The sequence below is a fragment of the Lepidochelys kempii genome, chromosome 16, assembly GCF_965140285.1.
Source record: "Lepidochelys kempii isolate rLepKem1 chromosome 16, rLepKem1.hap1, whole genome shotgun sequence".
NCBI lineage: Eukaryota > Metazoa > Chordata > Testudines > Cheloniidae > Lepidochelys > Lepidochelys kempii.
Window position 1 is genome coordinate 26,597,348 of NC_136395.1, and position 21,392 is coordinate 26,618,739.

A 21,392-nucleotide genomic window follows, 5' to 3' on the forward strand; every position below is an offset into this window, starting at 1 on the left:
GAGCATAGCTGGAGCCAAGGTGCATGCCTGTACGTACACCGATAGATAGAAATGCACACCTTAGCTCCATCTATGCAGACTCACCTATCACTACACACATATATTTATATATGGTTTTGAGTTTTCCAGCTATGTTGGGTCATGGTCCACACTCTACAGCCAGGGCGCTGGAGAGGTATGGGTCTGCATGTGTGTTTGTGGGCTGTTCTGCAGTGCCAAGATGGAAAACAAACTGGTGGACCAGAAAGCATTTTACATTTACCAGCTGGAAGAGGGGAATGTAGAGCAATTTGAATGGAGAAGCGAAATGCAGTTCTCAAAAGTCAGACAGCATGTTACCAGCACAGAAAGGCAGGCTGGTCCAGCCATCAGGGCTTTGGACCATTTCAAGCTGTGTGGTTCTGGTTCAGTCAGATGAGTTACTTCTTCAAGGAATTAGAAGCTGCCCCAAAGGGCAAACAGCAAAGAGTAAAGGGCAGGTGTTCAGCACAGCAGAGTTGGGGAAACAAGAGTGGTCTTGTCACTGAAAGAGACACAGCAACATCTTAGCATAAGGAGTTAGTTTGGCACGGCCTCCCTTTAAAGAAATACATCAGCTAGCTGCACCCTGGAATCTAACCCAACTCCACCTCATGCAGCAGAGTATGGCAAGAGGCTGTCTGCCAGCAGGATGCGCTGTTCAGTGCCCTCACTACATTATGCACAGTTGGATTAGTTGGACACTTGATAAGCTGAAGCGCTCTGTGATGGCAGGGCCAAGTTTTGCTGGGAATAATTTCTGTTCAGCAATTATCTAATGAAACATTTGACCAGTGTTACCCTGGGTTAAAACAGGTCAGGTGCGAGATTTGTACCTTGTTTTCTGAGAGCATATGTGGAGAGAAGCAGCATTTAGCCAGCTTGGTCCCCATGGCTTCTTGGTACTCCTGCCTCTCCTGAACAGCGTTTCCATGGAACACAATCGGTGCCAATTAATTAAAAAAACCCATCTTTTATGTCTCCGCATGGAGATTGACAGAGTCAGGGGAGAGGCAGAAATACCCCCGAGCTCTGGAGTTTGATGCAGACAGGAAAGCCCCTGGCGTGTCATTTTCGGCAGGGGCTCTCTCATTTGGTGTGTGCAGTCTATCCCAGCATGCCTGGTGGCACGTCGCTATAGACATGTCTGTTATCACTACATAGGCACACATAAAACAGGCTGGATTAGACCCCGGGTCCATCTAGTGCCCCCATTTTGCGTTCGCTCTTCTGGGCCTGCGTGCCCCCTAAATCCCACAAGAACCCCTTTGAGTGCTCAGGGGGGCCAAGACTGTGTCAGCTGTCTGCACAGGGGTGAATTTCACCCTCTGTTCACAGTGAGTGCTGGCAGGACAGGCAGTGACTCTGCGGGGACACAGCAAGATACTTGCACCAAGCGAATTTAGAATGTGTAATCGCCAGAATTCACCTCTGCCTTTTGCTTACCCAGTCAGGGAACAGACACTTATATAACTTGTACAGCCTGTCAAAAGAGCTCCAGTTTCAAGCAGGGACTACTGAACTTTTCACAGCTGTCCAGCCTGCCCGTTGACTGAAGCATGTTCAGCTGAACCACGCAGGGGGTATTTTCCAACCTGCCGATACATGTGTGGAAGTTGTGATCTGCTTGTAAGGCAGTCACCAAACAGGAAAGAGCTAAAGCTGATAAGAGAAATGTTAACTGCAAACAGCTCATTCCACTCCAGCTAAGGCACCTGTGCTGTGTTCCCAACACTGGTGGGGTAACTTCACAAGCCACATGGAAGGTGATAAGTCACTTATGTGCTATGTGCCTCAGTTTCCCCACCTGTACCATACATAGTATGTAAGAATACCGCTCTTCCTTCTCTCCCTCACAAGGGGGCTGCAAGACTTAACTACCATTGATAGCAATGCTGATAAGGCCTCCAAGATAGACAGGCTCAATAAGAATACCCAGCGGCTGCATTCTACCTGCAGTCTGCAGAGGTGTGTCTCTTCTGTACTGTGTCTGACCAAGCGTGCTGTCAGTGCTCAGTGAACACTCAGGATACAGTCCTGGGAGCTCCTCAGACGAAAGACGCTACAAGATGCAAAGGCACGGAGGACATGGCAAGTTGCATTGCACCAAGGAAACAGAGACCCACCCGGTACAGGAGAGGGAAGGAGCCAGCCACTGTGCAAAGCAAGCACCAAGCTGTATTACGGCCACCCCCACACCGCTTCAAGACAAGTAAGCTTGTTTCATTCGCACTCTTATCAGCACTGGTTTGCCTCCATAAGGCAAGAATCTAACACAACCTGTGCACAAATCTTTAACAAAATGACTCTTGGACGCAGCCCTTCGCCCAAAGCTGCCCGGAGCGAGAGAATGCAATGTTGTTATTTTACACAAAGGCTTTGTGTCTCTCGGGATGGAGCTTTGGCTACTTTTTAAATGAAAGAATACAGTGTCCATCCTTCCCTTGCCCAGGAATGTGGGGTGGAGACGGCCCGTTTTGGGGAGTGTCAGTCCTGAAACGTATTTTAATTCACTGACTCCAGGCTGGAGTGCATTCTGCAGGCAGGCCTGGGGGGTGCCCCGAGCTCAGGGAGGAAATGCAATCCGCACCTTCAGGGCAGGCAAACCATATTTCCGGCTCCAGGACTTGCAAACTGAAGTGACCTGATTTCTTTCCAAGTGGCCTCTGCCTCTTCAGAGTCTCTTTTCCTGGCTCCAGGCATTCTTCCCAGCTGCTGCCATAACATGAGCAGACTGCAAACCACAGCAGCCAGCTTCCACAATAAAAGCCAGGTAGCGCCGATGCTGTGAGGGACCCCATTTTCGGCATGGGGGCACCTCTGGCTCCTTTGGGACTGGTTTGCCCCCTATTCCTGGTCACGATTTTACACAATGTCGAGAGACAGGAAGCAGTAATGAGGCTGTCTCTGGGCAGATCAACAGGGACAGGAGCATCTGCTCACAGCTGCTGAACAGAGAGGGGCTCCTCACTCACTCCTTTAACAGAGGAGAGAGGAGAGCTAAACCCGAGGGCCAGATGCTTAGCTGATGTGAATGGGTGTAACTGGGCATCTGGTCCGAAAGCTGCAGCTCCCAACAATCCCCAACAGTCCACAATTAGGTCCCACCTCTGAAGCTGGACTTTGTGATTTAGGCCCACTGCTAACTGTGATCCAGTTCTACGCCCCGCCCACAGACCCCCCATTCTCTCAGCCGGCATGGGACAGAGCAGCCCGGGTTGCAGAAATCAGGTATTGAGCGACCAGATGCCACCTACTGAGAACAGATTCCACGTTATTATGTTTAGAACCATATGTCTTTTCTGATATATATGGCATTAGACGGGAATGTATCCAACCAGCCACATGCCACAGACAAGGATCCTTCTAAGGGATCAGAATAACTGTAATAACTAGTCCCCTTTTCAGGTTCAAATGAAAATAAATGTCCAGTGCATCAGGCACAAAATACAGCTTTTGTATTTAAAAAATTACAAAAACTAATACAAATGTTTTCATGATTTAAAAAATAAATAACAACTGGAACAGTTATTAGTTTGCATTTTAATGTATCCCCTCCACTCCACCCTGGATTTGAAGCCCAGACACTGCTGGCCAGGCAAAGAGAGAAAATAAACAACATCCGAAATAAAATGCAAAGTTGGGGGTGTGTGTGTGTTAATTCTTTCATCGTGATGACGTGAGGTGACGTGCTCAGGAGATGAGATTGCTGCACAGACACCCTTTAATTCTAGGAAATCTGAGGCCAGATTTTCTCACAAATTCTGCTCCCATCTAGGCACCACGAGTGTTGCCAACTCTTGCAATTTTTATCCACTCTGTTGTGATCTTTGGTGTTTTTCAGGAATCTTCAAGAGCCAGGGGAGAAATGAGAATCTCGGCTTTCATTTAAAAACAAAGTAGAAGGTTCTAGCCCTCATGGAGAAAAGCCTAGAAATGGGGGCTTTGCTGACAAAAAAACCAGAAGGCAAATAAAAAGACCCCCACATTTCTTGTTTAAAAATCTCCTCAATTTTAAGCCAACCTCATGATTTTGGGCGGCTTGGCTCAGGATTATTGCATGATTGGGGTTGGCAAAACTGAGACTTTCAGACACTATAGAGAACAAAGAGGACACCGCCCCCCCCCCACACACACACACTGTTCTCTGTGGGAGATGCTGGGTGCTGGGCTCTTTTGAAAATCTGGCCACTCGAGCACAGAGGCCAAGGCAAGGCCATGGAGCAGCAGCAGCGCCCCCCCCCCACACACACACACACTGGCCATAGCTCGCTGCCTGTCACACTCACCAGCCACTGTGCTGCCCCTGATGCAAAACAAGCAGCTTTGAGCAGGGGAAGTTCCCCGGCTCCTGGCGCTTTTCCCTTCTCCAGCCCCTCCCCTCCACACCCTCCTCCCCCATCCCTGCCCCCACCACCACCTCCCCAGCCCCCTGCCAAGCCTCCAAACATGCTCCTCTCCCATCCCAGCAGTCCCCAGCCTCACACTGCTTCCTTGCTCCAGCTGGCCCCAGCTCCTCATGCTGCCCACGCAGAGCCAATTCCTCACTGCTCCCAGCCCAGGTGTGGCCCATCCCAGCTCTCCCTGCTGGCTCCTGGGAGAAGTCAGGAATCAGCAGCAAAGTGAGGTGGATCATTCTGGTGCGGGGGCTGAGACAGCTGGGGTGGGCTTCCCCAGGGTACCAGTCTGCCCTGCCTCCTACTGGCCACACACTCTCCTCCCCTGGGGCTGCAGCCCTAGGGCCTGGATCTGCGCTGGCCAGCACTTTGTGCGCAGGGAGTTCAAACACGCGCCGTCAGGTTTGGCCAGTCTCGGACAGGTGCAGAGAGCTGCACAAGGTGCTAGGCAATGGAGAACCAGGCCCATAGCAACCACCGCTGGGGAGCAGCCAGAGGCTGCAGGGTTAACTGCTATTCTGCATCTCTCTCCCTGGGCACCCCTACTTTCAGAGGGGTGAAGGACACTGAAGAAATGTTGCTTTGTTTTAACGTGCAGGAGGGGAAGGAATTCTGCCAACATCTTACCACACTTTTCTCCATCGTCAGCCCAGCTGCCAGGGCCTGGGTTAGCAAATCACCAGGATTTGGGCAGTGAGGAGAGAGGACGAAATAGCAGAGCTGGATCCTGTTTCGACCCGTCAGGGTAACAGCAGTAAGGCACCTGCGTCCTGCTCCAGGTCATCAGCCCTGCCTCCTGCTCTCTGGGAAGCAGGTATGAGTCACGAAGGCTGGAGCGTTCCCAGCTGGGTGCATGTTGAGGGCAGAGCCCTTTGGAAAACCTGGCCAGAAGTGTCACGGTGAGAGCTGCTATTGAAAACACTATTGAAAATCTGGACCCTTGTCTTGGTGCCTAGATGAGTCCTGAGCTCTTCTGAAATCCGAGCCCCAGTTGTGAGTGCTGAACCCCTGAACCGCTGGCTCTGAGCTCTCGTGAACATCTGGCCTTGTGAGACAATACGCTGTTGTCAGGGGAAGGAGGAATGGGAGAATTAGCAGAGGATGCATGAACCTCAGGAGTTCCAAGTTTTGTACTGAACCTAGAACTTGTGGGGTTTCAGTGGGTCCAAATCTAACAAGCCAAAATGAGTTTCCCCCTCCCTTTTTCTATAGGCTGATCCATCTGGTAGCATAAAGGATCCTGGTTCTAAATGATTTTGTGAGTGGCTTTCAATCCCTATAGAGAAGCCACCCTCATCTTATCCATCAGGAGGGAAAGAACCACATGTTACTGTATGCTGTGGTCTACCAAGCGCTGCTGAGCACTTTGGTGTGAGATAAGAGAGAGGAAAGTGTATCATGAATATGAGGAATACCTCCACAAAGAATGAATTCAGGTCTATTGGAAGGGCCTTGCAATGCCATTGCGTTTGCTGCTTTTAATAGAGGGAAGACAAATGCAGTGTCATGGAACTGGATAATAATATTGTCATTCTGCTGAAAGGGCTGCAATAAACTAGCGCCTGTAGATTGCAAAGGGAATAGACATCAGACAAGAAAGAGCGTTATGGTTTCTGTGCCCAGCAGCCTTTGCGAATTACCTGGGTTTCTTTTTGATATGCTTTGGGTGAAGTTAGAGTTCAGGAGAGAGGGACGGACAGTGCTGGGTACAGACAGACAAAGTGCAGGAAGCCTTTCCTGGCGCTTCCTCCACACTCAGCATTGACAGTGCAGCTGGATCCTCCTGCTCTGGCCCCTCAGCTATTCCAGCCATTGACCCCCAGGCCCTTCTGTCTATGCAGCTCAGACTTGCTCTGCAGCCCCTTGTTTTATTCCAGCTCTGCTGGTGTCCCCGGAATGCACAGCAAATTGTGCAAACCTTTGTTGTGACTGTACATGGACCCAGAGGGCTTGGAAGTGGGGCTACCAAACTCCAGGATTCAGTCAATAAAAGCTGTCCATCCCTATTAAATACATTGTGAAAAATCAGTGGGTATCTGGCTGCCCCATCACATGTGCGCTAGTGCTGGGAGGTACCCACTGCCCTTAAGCACTCTAGTGCTGCAGAGTGTAACCTGGTGCCTGCCCTTCCTTTGGGGCAGGGCAGAGGGAGGGTGGAACTAGCAGCGTTGCAGGCATGGCTGATTGACCCCGAGGAGGCGTGTCTGCATTGCAGTGTGGTTATGGAATCACCACACCATTAAAACCTGCTTCGGATTTGCCATGTAAGTGGGATTGAAATGTGTTTGAACTGGGTCCCGGCATCTCTCAACAGCCTTGAACTCTGCAAGGCAATAGCACAGTTCAGACATGGTTAAAAGAAGTTTAAATCCCATCTATTCTGCAAGATCAAACTGCATCCTACCCATGTCATGCACTACCAGGTTCTAATGGGATAGGGCAGCAGGGACAAAAATCACAATTCAAACTCTGAACTCCCAGCATCAGTGTGTAAAGGCTCCTTTCCTTGGCTTTCCCCCTTGCCATTGAAACATGCCCATTGACTTTGGACCATCAGCTCCATGAATCTCAGTTTTGGGGCTTTGCTTTGGTATGTCTCCATTACAGATACAAAGGGTAGAGCTCCACAGAGAGATCATCTCCATAAAACCTGTGACTTATCAATGTCCTCTAACAAGAAGAGGACTCTTAATGGATGGCCATTCATAAAACAGAATCCGTCAATCATTTCTTGCGGAGATGACATGTACACACATACTCTTCTAAAAGCTAAGCAAAGAGTTTTCCTATTTAATGTCAATGCTTTTTAATCAAGTACTTTATCAAGGACCTAACACACACTATCTTTAGAGAACACATTCTTCATTTTAAAAGAAAGCATCTAACTTGTTCACAAAACCCAGTAACGGACATTCCAAGACCTGGCGATCACCCCAGCTGCAGCATCCACAAGAAAATTCCCTTATGATTAAATAAGGTTTTCTTTTGGCATGATCGGAGCTCTACATAAAAATCCATTTACCTGTGATAAATGGTCTTTAGAATAGAGAGGGCTGGAGAGACAGGGCAGAAGCTATTTCAAAACATACAACATAACAAATTACCAGAGACCTGGTGTTGCTATTAAGAGGCACAAATTGTTTAAAGGTCTAGGCAACATGGTCACCTAATACAGTAACTTGTCACTACTAAAAGTCTGGGGTCAAGCTACTAAAGCTTATATAGTGAACAATAAAAATTCCCTAGCAGTTCTTCATACTTCCTGAGAACAACATGAAATTTCAAAGCCTTGAAAAATATTCAGCTTCATGAGTTATCTGAAGGGACTTTAACTAACGTGTCTAACAATTAATCGTTTTCCTTTAAACCCATATATGAATCTGACATGGAATTGTCGACGAAGTGCCTAGATCAGCATTCTGCATATTCTTTAGCATTAAGTTGCAAGGAAGCTGCATGCTTCTGCATGAACATGACATGAAGATGGAAGATGCATTATAGACACATTGCCTCACAGCGCTAGACACTGGTGCTGGTTTCCCCATCCTGGGCTGTCTAACAATCATTGAAAAGGTCTGGGCAGTGAAGCTCGTACATGGCTCAGTGACACAGGCTCACATTTTCAGCACGTACCTAAGGCTCTGCGGTCACACAGCAAAAATTACATGCCAGCGCCCCGCCCCAGGTACGGCTTCAGAAAGCCATGCCCAACATTTCCATGGGCGTTAGCCACACGTTCCTGCTTTTCAGGGGAGATGTGCAGCATCCAATATGCAGTGGCTGGGTTGCAGCTCCTTTCACCCATGCCATGAGATAAGCCCCAAAGCTCATTGGCTTTCCTTTGCCCTACTCCACATCCCATCTTTCTCGTTTCCAGCCCAGCCTGGCTTTTCTCCTTTCCTCCTAATCCTGCTCTGGCTCGGACAGGCCTCTCTCTCCCAAACATGCCTCCCACCCTGTGAATTCCACCTCCCTTCCTCTTGGCCCTACCTGGTCCCAGGTCTGGCTGTCTGCCTTGCTAGGGCTGATCTTTCTAAATCGCTCTGAGTGCAAGGAAGCCCCGGAACGTGGATCTCTGCAGATGCACAAGTGAGGCAGGACCGCAGGAAGGTGGGCACGAGGCAAAGTTTCTGGGAGCATTCAAGGCAAAATTAACCGAGTCCACGGAGTGGAGAGTACAGCATGTGCCCCTCTCCTGCTTGATGCAGGGGGAAAAAGGGACTAGCTGACCCACAATTGGCTGTTGAAGGCCTGTAGATCAGGGAGAGATTTCAGATTTTGCGAACCCCATCCCTTCCCAAGACTGGACCTGCCCGTGCTCCTCCCTTGAAGTACGGCTGACCTCAGCAGAGCTGCACTCAGAAATGGCTGAGTCCCAGCCCGGCCCCATGACTATGTCTTTAGCACCAGAAGCAGGCTGGGCAACGTACAGAGCAGGAGGACAAGGTTCAAGAAAGCTCCGGTGCTCCAGGCACTGGCATAGGCCTGGGGAGACCTGGGTTCAATTCCCCACTTTGCCAAAGACTCCCTGTGTGTGACACTGGGCAAATCTCCTGGTGCCTCAGTTCCCCCTCTGTCCAACAGCACTGACCTGCCCCACAGGATCAACGCAGCAAAGAGCATGAGGCTCTCAGATACTGTGGTGATGGGAGCCAGAGAAGTACCTCAGACAGGTCAGGTTCCCTCCAGAAGCATAATACAAACCAAGTGACATTTAGCAGAGGACGAGGCTGAGTCAAGGTCTCACTGTCTTCAGAGCCTTCAGCAGCAGCATCCCCCTTTTCACAGTTCTTGTCTCCCGATCCTTGGAACCCGCCTGGTTTTTCAGAGCAGACTCTTTCACTTTTTTAACATTGCAGAGGTTCAAGCAGAAGATAAGAGGGTCCTGTTAAAGCGGGGCTCAGCCCAGCCGTAAATCAGGAGCCAGAAAAGTGGCTGCACAAGGAATACATGCGGCCGAGTCCTTGTCCTGCAGGGAACAGCCGCAGTTCCTTCAGGGGCAAGCGCTGCCCCCTCTGCAGCGGGGAGTGGGCAGGTCTCGGGGGCTGGCTGTGCTCTTGCATACGGAACAGGCAGGTTCTGCTGGAGGAGGTGCGGCAACATTAGAACCGCCGGCGGGTCTCAGAGCGACCTCTGCCAGCGTTACACTTCAGATCCACACAAGTCTCCAGCACCAGCATCCTGCTGCCCTGTGACACCTCTTCAGATTTCTCACTGGAGCTCAAGGTCTCCATGAAAAGCTTTGCAGCTGGCACAAAAAGCAGAGGAGACAATGGCCTGCTCAGCTTGTGCTGTGAGCGCTGACCAAGCTCGCTCTTCCCAGTAGTGCGGGGGTGGTGCCGAAGCGGTAGGTGCTTTGCCAGAGTGCTCACGTGCCCACCCAGGGAAGCTTTCAGCAACCCCCCTTCAAAGGACAAGACCAGAACTTCTAAAACCAGAAGCACCGCTTTGCCCTGCCAAGCCCCAGTGCAGAGCAAGGTGCCAGGAAGTTCCTCTCTGGGATGAAATTTATGATTTTTAAAAGTCCGATTGCTGAGTTATTTTTCCCTCCTTCCCCCAGGGACTCGGGCACTTCAGATCCTTTCATCAAACAAAGGATGTAGATGGTTAAGTTTCATTTCTGTGGCGACATTGGAGGAAAACTTCATTGTAACAGAGAGAATTCTGACCCGCTGCATCAAATCACTGTACATGGAGCTGGCTTCTTTGGAAAGTGTACCGTAAATGGCTGACAACCATCTCTCACTTAAGAGCTGATGAATTCAAAGTATTTTTGCCAAGTGCTCTACCACCTAAATGTTCTAACCAACACCTTCAGATCTATTTGGTATAAAGCAAGAGTGACTTTATTAGTTTTGTAAAAGTTGGCTGCCTTTAACTTTCCCTGCACGTTCGAAAAGTCATATGGCTGGCAGAAATAATGCTGGTGCCAGATAAAACAAATAATCATTCTCATCCTGTTTTGCACACCTGTAGCACTTCCATGGCTGACAAAGCCCTTTCTAACATGCAGATAAAAGGTTTACACCACGCCTGTGAGGTAAGAATTATTATTTCCATTTTACAGCTGGGAAAATTGAGGCACAGAAAGGAGAAGTGGTCACACAGCTAGAGAGGGGCAGAGCCAGGGATGGAACCCAGGCATCCTAATTCCAAACACACTGAACCTGTTTTGGCCCTCGACTGTTCTCATCAGTGTCACCTGAGAAATAATATAACTCTGCTTTGGCAGGGAGTTAGACTTCATTTGTGCTGGGAAAGCATTTGCACAGCTATTGAGGATGGTGCTATGGAAGAGCAAAGTGTCATTATTATTAGAGCTGGTCAAAATATGGGTTTTGTGTCAGCTTTTTTGTTTGTTTAGGGTGGTGGTGTTTTTGCAAATTTTATGCAAAAAAAATTAGCTTTTCATTTATTTGCCCTTTTTTGCTCCCTTTCCCCATCTTTTCAAGTAGCAAAATGGGGGGGGGGAGGGAAGGAAGAAAGGGAGAAAAAAATGAAAAACTGAAAAAAATATTTTTGAATATAATTTTTGTTTGTTTTTCATCAAAAAACTGGAAAACATGAAACTAAAATGGTCTTTGCACACTTTTGTTTAGGAAAAAAAGGCCAGTTTTTATAAAAAAATGGTTTTGAACTAAAATATTTCCAGCTGTAATTATTTCTCAGGAGGGTAGTGGCACTCGTGGGACAAACCCAGGATTAATGCAAAGCCTTTGTTACATAAATTCTGGCCATGAATCTCAGTTTTCGTTCTGGTGAGTACCTCTCCCTGCCTAGGCAGCCTACAGGAAAGGTCCCTGATCCTACAGAGGGTCAAGCAAGGGTGGACGTGCCCAGAACTGTTCCCCAGATTTGGCCACTCAGACAGAATCAGCTGGGGAGGCGGAGATTGAGGTAACAATTACAAGGGTCAATTATTGGGTGCAGGTAGGAAGTGTCACCTTGCCAACTGAGAGGTGAGACAGTGGGCTCCTGCTCCGCCAGTAACTGACAATCCAAGCTCTGCGCTAGCGGAAGGTGTTAATGGTCAGACGCAGGTCCCTGCCCCCCGCCCCCCCGGTCAGATACCACAAGGACAGGCACCCTACACTAAAACATCGAGTTGAATGGCTGTTTCCTAATGCAAGCAGCCAAACGTGCCCTTTTAATCACCTGCAATAACTTTACCTGGATCAGAACAATGGCGCACAGGACCAGTCCATCCTGCTCCAGTTTGGGGCCAGTCTCCCACCAACACCATGTGCAACGGCTACCACCTGACAAGCCTGCTGAGCTCTGCCTCACAGTGGCCACGTCCTCAAAGGTGCTCTAACCACGCACCGTGCCCACAGCTCCCAAGGCCCCTCCCCTCACTATGGGGGCTCTCCCCAAAGGATACTGGTAGCCACATCTCCAAGGCTTTAGTGACTGCGATATCTAACACAACTCAGCAGGCAGAGACTTCATCTCCCCACTGGGAAAAAGAGACATGTCATGGCCCCTTGGTATTTCTATTTGCTCCTACTAGCATGCTGTCATTAGAGAGAGATGGGGCCGTGGGGGGAGAGACTGGCTGGCGACCAGACAGCGACCGTCACAAGGAATTGGATTGAACCCCAGTGCGTATGACGCTAGCCGTTGCTAGAGCACCATGAGGAGAAGGAGATTTTCGATAAGCCAGAAATGCTTTGGCCGGTAGTCAGGAGATGGGGGTCAAGATGACCCATGTATGTTAAAGCCAAAGCAGTAACCAGCTACAAATAGCTCACAAGCATGAAAAAAGAAACCTGTCCAAAAGGCAGACATGACGAGCGTGGCCCATGGCCATCCCTGCACCCTCGGGAACGGAGATTCCCTCGGGATTTTCCGCTGCTCCGTGACCCATCCTGGGAGGAAATAACTACCCCCTTCCCCTGGCAACCAGCACAGTTCCACTCCGGAGGAGAGCAGCAGGAGGGGGCTCAGAATCCTTCCCCCCACATGGAACCCAGCTCCTCGAGTCTCCCTCCATGTCCCCAGGGAGTCGAGTTTGGGGCAATGGATTCAATGGCACCAGATACCGCCTTCTTGCTGCATCAATGGACAGAGCTCTGCCGCCCATCCCAGGAGAGCCCTGGAAGTTAGAAGAGTTGCATGGAGTGGGGGTGGGCTCCAGCCCAAGGAAACATTCCCTCCCCTAGTGGCATTTCCCAGGGACACCAGCGATCTGGCTATTTCTGCAGCGCTGCTCACCACAGGAGCCCACAGCCTCGCGGCACTAGGAAAGCAGCCCAGCAAGCCATACGAAGAGAGGACCCATGTAGTAACATGCTAGTGCTTAGTGTCAAAGACCTGCCATTGTCCTGTGAATCAGACCCTCAGGAGCATCCCAGAATCTGGGCCCAGCTGAACCCCAGGGCTGGGAGCCAAAGCCCAAGGAGATTATTCAAGGGCAGCATTAGCAGAGGGCCCTGAAAGCACTAAACTGGGGGAATTATCCTTCTGAATCCAGAACAGTGTCTGGTTGAAGAACCTGCCCATGCAAGCTCCAGGCATCCCCTGTCACCTGCCCCAGCCTAGCCTTGGCAGAGTCCCCAGAGAGTCCAGCTTCACTGTGGCTGCCCCAGAATCTCTGCACCCTATACAAAATGCAAGTTCACCTCCCAGCCTGCCCAGCAAACGCAAGGGACCCGGGAGGGGAGCAGAGCCCTGAGTCTGTCTCTCAAACAGGCCACATTGTTTTATAAAACCTCAGCAAGTAGCAGAGCAGCCAATGGAGAGATGGTCTCCTCTCCTCCTCCAGGATGCTGCTGCCACGCTCCTCCCTGCCCCTTTCCCCATCGCCCCCTTGCTCCTTTTCCCTTTCCGCAAAAACAGGGAGTCAAACTGAGTTCTCTCCTCAGGCAGGGCAGAGCCAAGCGATCTGCACAGCCAGAGCTGCTAGTTCTCAGAGGCACCCTCCCTAACACAGTGCAACAGGGAGCTTAGGGTCTGCACAGGCTTGGACCCAGCCACCGCATGGCACAGCGCTTTGGAGAAGGTCGGATCTGGACCTAGACCTGGCTCTGCAGTGTGGGACCAGCCTGTCTGCCCAGAGACTAAGGAACCAGTCACGGCTGTGATTAGCGTCAAACCAAAACCTTCCTCAGGTGCTGCATCTCCCTGTCCTCAGGGTGTCTGCCCCCTCCTGGCTGCAACCAGGCTCCCCCGACAGCACATTTCAGGTAGGGCTTGGGGGTTCTGCCGAACCAAATGCAATTTGTTTAACCTTCCAGGCCTCTCACCTTAAGCTAAAGGTCACTTTGCCCTGCTGCCTGGACTTCCATTATAGATACATAGATATATTAAAAATTACATCTGAAAGGACAAAGTTGCCTGAGCCTCATGACCCGGCAAAATGTATTTCACCTCCCTTCCCATATTTTTCTTCTAACGAGTAGATGTTGCAAATCTTCTCTTGAATCTTGACACATCTCATCTAGCCTCAGTTAAAGTTTGTATTTATGGGTGTCAGCTCTGACCTCTTCCACCCCAGCTCCCTCGCCGACCCTCTATAAACAAGCAGGCCCCCAAATCCCCCTTTGTCGAGCGGCATTATTAGTCTTGCATCCGAAGGCCAGTGTAGTCCGTAATTCTCTGTCTGATGACACAAGATGAACACGGCAGCATCACTCTCCCCAGCAGATTGGCAGGCCGGCCCTCATTTGTCAGTGGCAGACTGACAGAATTACTAGCCCTTAAATGAAACGATATATCTGGGACGTTAAATCTGTTTTCATTCTGACTGCCCCACACCTCCAGGTGGACGTGGCGTGTGAACTGATGTCCAGAGGCCATTAGCCCAGCTCCCCCTCCCACAGCCTTCACAATAACACAACTACAGCCCCTGGGGAGTGTTTCCAAGGCCCTCCTCCACCCCGCGGCCACACTGCGCTGAGCCAGGGCCTGCTGAGGCTCCTGAGGGGGAAATAATTAGATAGAACCATCACCACCTGTAGAGAAAATACCTCCCCCACCAACACTTCGCAGGCCCATAGCGGCCCAAAGCCCCCCTCACCACCACCACCCCCGCATTAGTCTGCCCAGTGTAACAAGAGCCTACACCAAGGAGACAAGTCTCTAAAGCAAATTGGGCCTGACCCTCCTTTCCCAGGAGAGTGCCTCTGCCTGCCATGGAGTTACCCCACTTCACGCCACAGGGAGGGAGTGAACGGAGGAGCATCTACTTGGGGGTTTACAAGCTGCCCTTCCATACACGCCAGGGGGCAGGCTCTCCAGCCCAGCAGACCATGGGGTTCCCTACAACCCCGCCCCCTACATCCCAGGCAGACATTGGAGGAAGAGGGGGCAGAGCTCAGAGAGGTAGGTGCCAGCTCCCATTTTGGGTGTGTTGGCCCATCCCACCCCGAGCCTGAGCTGAGCTCGGGCCTTGAACCCGGAAACTCAAGGCCAAACAATCTGAGTTTGGGTCAAACAAAGAGGCCTTGCCTGGCTCCAGTCTGAAATGTCAGCCAGCCCAGGCCTGCCAGAAGCTCAGCCCCAAGCTGCCCACAAAGAGTGTGTGCATTCAGGCCAGCTGCTGCACCGCAGCCGCTCCGCAACCTGTTCCCGTGCCCAAGCACTGCTCCCTGCGCGCCCTGGGCTAGTAGCACCAACGCCCACTTGGGCAAGAGGCAACAAGGACACAGTCTGCATCTTCCCCCAGACAGCAGCCCCATAACAGCCCCACAAAGGGTTCTGCAGCAGGACCAACTGCCCTGCACACAACACACAGTCAACCTGTGGAACTCCTTGCCAGAGGATGTTGCAAAGGCCAAGACTATAACTGGGTTCAAAAAGAACTAGATAAAGTTCATCATCAATGGCTATCAGCCAGGCTGGGCAGGGATGGTGTCACTAGCCTCTGTTTGCTAGAAGCTGGGAATGGGTGACAGGGGATGGATCACTTGATGATTCCCTGTTCTGTTCATTCCCTCTGGGGCACCTGGCACTGGCCACTGTTGGCAGACAGGATACTGGGCTAGATGGACCTTTGGTCTGACCCAGTGTGGCTGACTTAGGTTTTTATGTTCCTTACAATGGAGTGGTCCCAGGCAGACAGAGCGTTATTGCTGTGCAGACCCTCCGCTCTGTGCACGGGCTTGTCAGTAAGCAATGCTGATAGTTTAGCTGATCGCCATATTTGAGGCCAGGAGGAAATTTTCCCCCAGGGCAGATTGGAAGAGGCCCTGGGGGGTTTTTGCCTTCCTCTGCAGCGTGGGGCACGGGTCACTTGCTGGAGGATTCTCTGCACCTTGAAGTCTTTAAACCACGATTTGAGAACTTCAATAGCTCAGACATAAGTTAGGGGTTTGTTACAGGAGTGGGTGGGTGAGAGTCCATGGCCTGTGTTGTGCAGGGGGTCAGACTAGACGATCTTAATGGTTCCTTCTGACCTTAAAGTCTATGAGTCTATGAAAGCCCTGCACGCTGCTCACCACCGCACTTCTTTATACAAACACCTGAGCCAGGAAGAAAAAGGCGTAGAGCTCAGAGCTCAGGCCATGCCCAGCACCACCCTCTGGCCAAGCAGCTCTGCGATAGGCTGAGTTGGTTTTCCTGCGCTTTGTCCTGTCCCAGCACTGGCTGACTCCCCTGTGACTTCTAGAGCTTTCTGGAGCAAAGTGTCTCAGGGCTTCCTAAAATCTGTCAGGGTCAACAGAGCAGTTACAATTTGATTGACCCAAATAGAAAGGGAGCCGGTCTGGGAGAAAGGGAGACAGACAGACAGACAGAGCGTTCCCCTTTATGACTAGCAGCCACTGTGGGACTGATCTAAAAGGAAGAAAGGGCTGGTGTGTAGACAGGAGCTGCACTCTCTGACCCTCTCTCCCGGGGAGTGCTGGGGTTAACGTGCTGCTCACCAGCCACCTTGAGTTGGGAACTGCAGCCTGCTGTGTATTTACTTGGGAAACAAGCCCCTGGTCTCTGGAAACAAACCATCCAAATCACCAGCATTCAGGGCTGGTAATAGATGGGGAGGCAGACGTGTCTCCCCTCTGAAAATTATTTTCCAAGTAAATGCAGCGCTGGCATCAGGTGCTGGACTGACAGCTGGGGGGGGCAGACTCCTCTCTGACCTCAGCTCTGCGCCCCCTTTCCCTGCAGCGGCAACGCACTGTTCCAGAAGCCCCATTAACAGCCCTGAAAGTCCAGCTTTTGTACTGGCACAAAGAACTGTACTGGAACCAGAAGGCAGTTCGCTTGAACAGGGACGGTCTGTTGTCCCTCACAAAGCAGGTGAGAGGCACCTGGCTTCACGCAAAAGTGACTACTGGCTAAGTGACTTGCCCACGGTCACACAGAGAGTCTGTCACAGAGCAGGGAATGGAACCCAGGCCTCCAATGGCTCGTGCCCCACACCGCTAATGAAAGGCTAATACAGCTGGGCCGGGAGGGACAGGCATCTCCCATCCTCTTCCGAGACCTCAGAGGGGCGGGGCAGGCAGAGGTGAACGGGAGAGCCGTGGAGACCACCTCAATGGCTAGCAGAGATTCCCCTGGAGCTCAGAGACCTGAGCTCTATCCCAGCCGGTGATGGTGTCACAAAGAGACGGCCACTTGAGGCAATGACGAGCAGACCCGTATGTGTCCCTACCCCGGGGCAGCTAGGCCTCACCCCCTGCTTTCTCAGTGGTGCGTTCATTCTGGGAGTTATCTTTGAACTACTAGTGAAAAACAAAATGAAGTCAACGGTTTGTTAAATAGCAGCTCTTCCCTGAGCCTGGTGACAGCCCCTGGGACCCTTTGTCCCAGAATCGTCTTCCTCCTTTGGGTCAGAGACGCGCAGGCGTGCTTAGGCTGCGGCTCCCTGCTCTGAACCAGCCATCCCTCACTGAGATCCCAGCACAGCTGGGCCAGGCCCGCCAGACTGCCGCCAGCTGGGAAAGCTCAACAGACAGTAGCCCAGGAAGCCAGGCCCCTGAGCGAGCCCGCCTTGCAGCCAGGCCGGGAGATGGGCCTTACCCTCTGTGCGGGGAGGGCTCTGGACAGAGAGCTGCCCCCACAGGGGTGCGCAAGTAGCGTGTGACTGCAGGCAACAGGGCTCAGCCTGGCAGGAGGGCGAGAGCCCGGCCGCATCTGCAACGCCAGGCAGGGCACGAGGGACGGTCGGCGCTAGCAACAGAGGCTTGGTTCTCTAGCTTGCACCCCCACTTCCAGGTTTTCTGCCACTTGCTGTGCCACAGAAACAGGAAACAGCCTAGAATGGTCCCCCTATCCTGAGGCAACGCAGCCCCTCAGCCTTCACACACAAAGCCATCCCAACCCCCAAACCCCTGCTGCCTTAGGAGCAATATCAGCATTGCCCTGCCCCTGCTCCACTCCACACACCTGCTCCTTTCCCCCTTTGGCTCCCTCCATCCCCGAGCCATCCCATTCCCCGTTCTCTCTGGACTCCTCAACAGTGAGCTGACTTCTCTCCAGCCCACTTCCTGCAGCTCCCAATGCTCCCAGGAGGGAGTCCTAGAGCAGGGAGGTCTGGCTGGCTTTTCCCTGCAGAATGCCTTGTACATGCTGGCCTGTTTCGGAGGGGCGGGGTTTGTCTCCTGCAGGTCACAGCACTGGCCCGAGCAGCCTCCTGTCCAGCCCATGCCCAAAGCGGCCTGTGGAAAAGATCTGAGAAGCATGCTCCGCTCCCCGCTGCACACACACCAGGCCCATGGGAACAGCATGTGCGAGAGACCCTGACACTCCCTAGAATTTGCTTCTCTTACCACAGGTGCCTGGTGCCTGGCTTTAGGGCCCGGGGGCCGTAGAGTGGACGGCAAAGAGAATGATGCGCCACCCGGAAAATAAACTGACTGCTTAGCACCCGCTCCCAGACACTGCCCAGGGGCACTCGCCCCGCATGGCTCCTGCTCGATGCTGGGAGCCCACAGCCATGTGTGCTCTCCTGGGTAAGGAGGGTGCAGAGAACAGCAGCTGCCTGGCAGCCAAAAGGTGTGGGGCACTAGCCATTGGAGGTCTGGGGGCCATTCCCTGCTCTGCCACAGGCTTCCAGTGTGACCTTAGGCAAGTCACTTAGCCTCACCATGCCTCAGTTCCCCACCTGTACAATGGGGAGAACAGCCCTGCCCTGCCTCATGGGGGCTCTGAAGATAAAGCCATTCGAAGGCTGAGAGGTGCTCAGATGCTACAGAGACAGGGACCATCTAAGTTCCTTTGCTGGGAGGCTCCCTGCTCGCTCCTCGAGCCCCCGCACAAAGGAGCAGCAGCGGAAGCTTTAAAAGGCTCCACTCTTGGCTTCCCCCATATCTGGGGCACCAGCCTACCAGGGGTGCTTTGGGAGGCTGGCAGCCTTCCCAGCCCCATTCCTTTGGGGCAGTGTCGGCACACTCCGCACCCCTTCCCTGGGCTTCTCAGAAGTAGCAGGGGACACGACAGCAGCTCGGCCTTGAAACTTGCCCACGGAAAGGCAACGGGGAGCCCAGAGCACTGGAGGCTGCAGGGGAGGGGTGACACCGCGCTGCAGGGGAAGGAACCGTCTCATGAACCCCGTGTCAATGGGGCGACATCGGCAGCTGACAGCAAATGCCTCCGCGGGAATACAGAAACTGGCTGGGAACATGCCTGAGAAAGCACTTGCCTTTGTGATGGCCAAGGCAGCCCGCATCCCCCATTCTGAGAGTCCCTAAATGCCCCAGCTCCATTCATGCACTGCTCTGGCTGTGTTTTTAGCCCTGCTCGTGGCCTTAGTGTAACGCTCTGAAGTCTGTGCTGGCAGGAGTTCATCTACCGCCTTGGCGACCCATTGGCTTTCATTGGGCAGATGTGGGGAGCAGGGAGAAGGGCATCCTTGGGGCTGCTGCACCATCCTGCTGCCACAGCGAAAAGCAGGCAGAGAACCACTGGCTGAGCACTGCTGTGAAAGAAACCTCCAAGCCCTGGGCCTAGCCCCGGCTCCCCGGGAAGAGCGCGCAGGCCGGGTGAGCCGCAGTGGAAACACAGATCTGCAGCAGCTGAGACTGGACACCCCCTTTGCCCCAGAGAACAAAGCGCCCCTTAACACCCAGCCTGTCCAAGAAGCTCACCGTCACTTGTGGCCCAGGGCACTTTCCGCACAGGAAGCTCTTCAGGGCAGGGCTGGAGCTTTGTCCTGGGTTTATGGAGCCCGTAGCCCAGCAGGGCTCTGGGTCCTGACAGGGCCCCTAGAACTGCTGCAACACAAACAAGCAATAATCCTAGCCCCAGCGTCCTGGGCGGTTCTGCTCTGGAAGGCAGATCAGTGCTCGGGCACAGGACGCAGACAGCCCAGCCCAGGGGGAGGGGGCAGCTTTAGGTCACCTGGTTTTCTGCAAAGGCCACTTCAGCCCCTGGCACATGCAACAGCCACCTCCCTACTGCTGCCTAAGGGCTGTGGTACCCCCAGGGCACCCTCCGCCCCCGGCTGCCCCCATGCAGGGATCAGGGGGACAGGGGCAGACAGAGTTACTCACGTCAACCCTGCACAGCTCCTGCCCCAGGGGAATAGAAATCTCCCTGCTCCGTCTTCTTTGCAGCCTTTAGGTGTTGCCAGTAAAGCACATAGGGGTTAGGGCCAGAAACAGCCCCACTTTCTTACACTCCCCCTTGCAGCTTCCATAGGAAGCAACATTCATCCTTTCCTACCTAAAATGTCGTATAGTGTTGCTCTGCATTGCTGAAGGGCTGCCATGTTCCACCCCAGAGGTGGCTGTATTTCTTTCGTGAGTGCTGCGGTCTCTATATATTGCTTCTACCTGCTGGTCCTGTGCCCAATAGCAGTCATGACCACAGACTGTAAACGGCCCCAGGAGAACTGCCTGCTCAATCCATTCACTAATGTTCTTTTCTTAGCCACACAAACCTATTGCTGCCATTAAATTATCCCAAGCCAGAGTGGGTGAAGAAGTCTCTGGCCCCAGTGGGGTGACAGCTTTGCCCCAGCAAACAAGAAATCTGCCCTGCAGCATTCTTGAAATCAGCAAAATAAGGTCAAGGCGGCACTAACCACGCAGGACGCGCAGCATCAGATTGCAGATGGTTTTACCAGGGAGTGATGGGGGCTGACAGCAGCTTCTGCTGCCAGTACCACATGCTCAGCCTCGAGCAGAGGAAGGAAACGCAGCCAAAGGAAAACAGGAGTCTCCAAGTTCCTACAGCTCATGTTGAAAGGATAGAAAATCCGCCCCAAGGCTTGCCCTGCTCCAACATCTGGGGTTGGGCGGGGCCTGTGCTCTCCCAAGCACTACGCAGGCCACAGGATTGAATCACTTACCAACGGCACTGCTGGACCGCAGCCCCGCTCTAACCTATCCAAAGCAGGTAGCTACTGATCTGTGTTTAAATCTCTGCCCACCAATCCCCATCTCCTAGCGTTCCTGGCACTAGGAGACCCGGAGATCTGTGGAGTCCAGTTTCCAGGGACTGCGTCCTCTAGCTGCATTGTTACACAGTGTGACACTTGTTTATCAGGCCGGCACACGGGCGGAGTCCTGACTAGGTGAAGCCCTGGCATTGCTATTGTACAGCACGTGTCACTCTGGGGGGAAGAGGGGCTGATGGATTTGTATTCACATGGAGCAAAGCCATGCCTGAATGGTGTAACCGCACGGACAATGGAATTACAAGGCTACCCAGCAAGGCAGCAGCAAGCTGAAGCCACTGTTTACAATATCTCCTGCAAAACAACAATTCCCCGTTCCCAGAATCCAAGCAGAACACTGATATGATTGAAATGAACAAAAAATGCTTCCACAATGCAACTTCCTGGCACTGTTCTGGGCAGGGAGAGGTTATTCTGAGCAGGGAAGCACACTGCCATGCTCTGGAGGCCCAAGGAGGGGGCCAGAGCGCGAAAGACCCCAGCTTCTGAGATGGTCTGGAGAGGAGCAGAACCGTGGGCCACAGCCACTCTGGGGCTGGCTGTCCCCAGCGAAGCAGCTCGGTCGCCATGGAAGCTCATAATGACGTTGGGACACTGTTGAGGGAGCTACTCTGGAGGTCACTGCCTTTCCT

At 52.4% G+C, this 21,392-nt stretch overlaps 1 protein-coding gene across 1 annotated transcript in view; it reads right to left on the reverse strand.

Moving 5' to 3' along the window:
* Positions 1–21,392, reverse strand: part of NR5A1 (nuclear receptor subfamily 5 group A member 1) — a 51,388-nt gene that overhangs the window by 17,592 nt on the left and 12,404 nt on the right. The window lies entirely within an intron of this gene.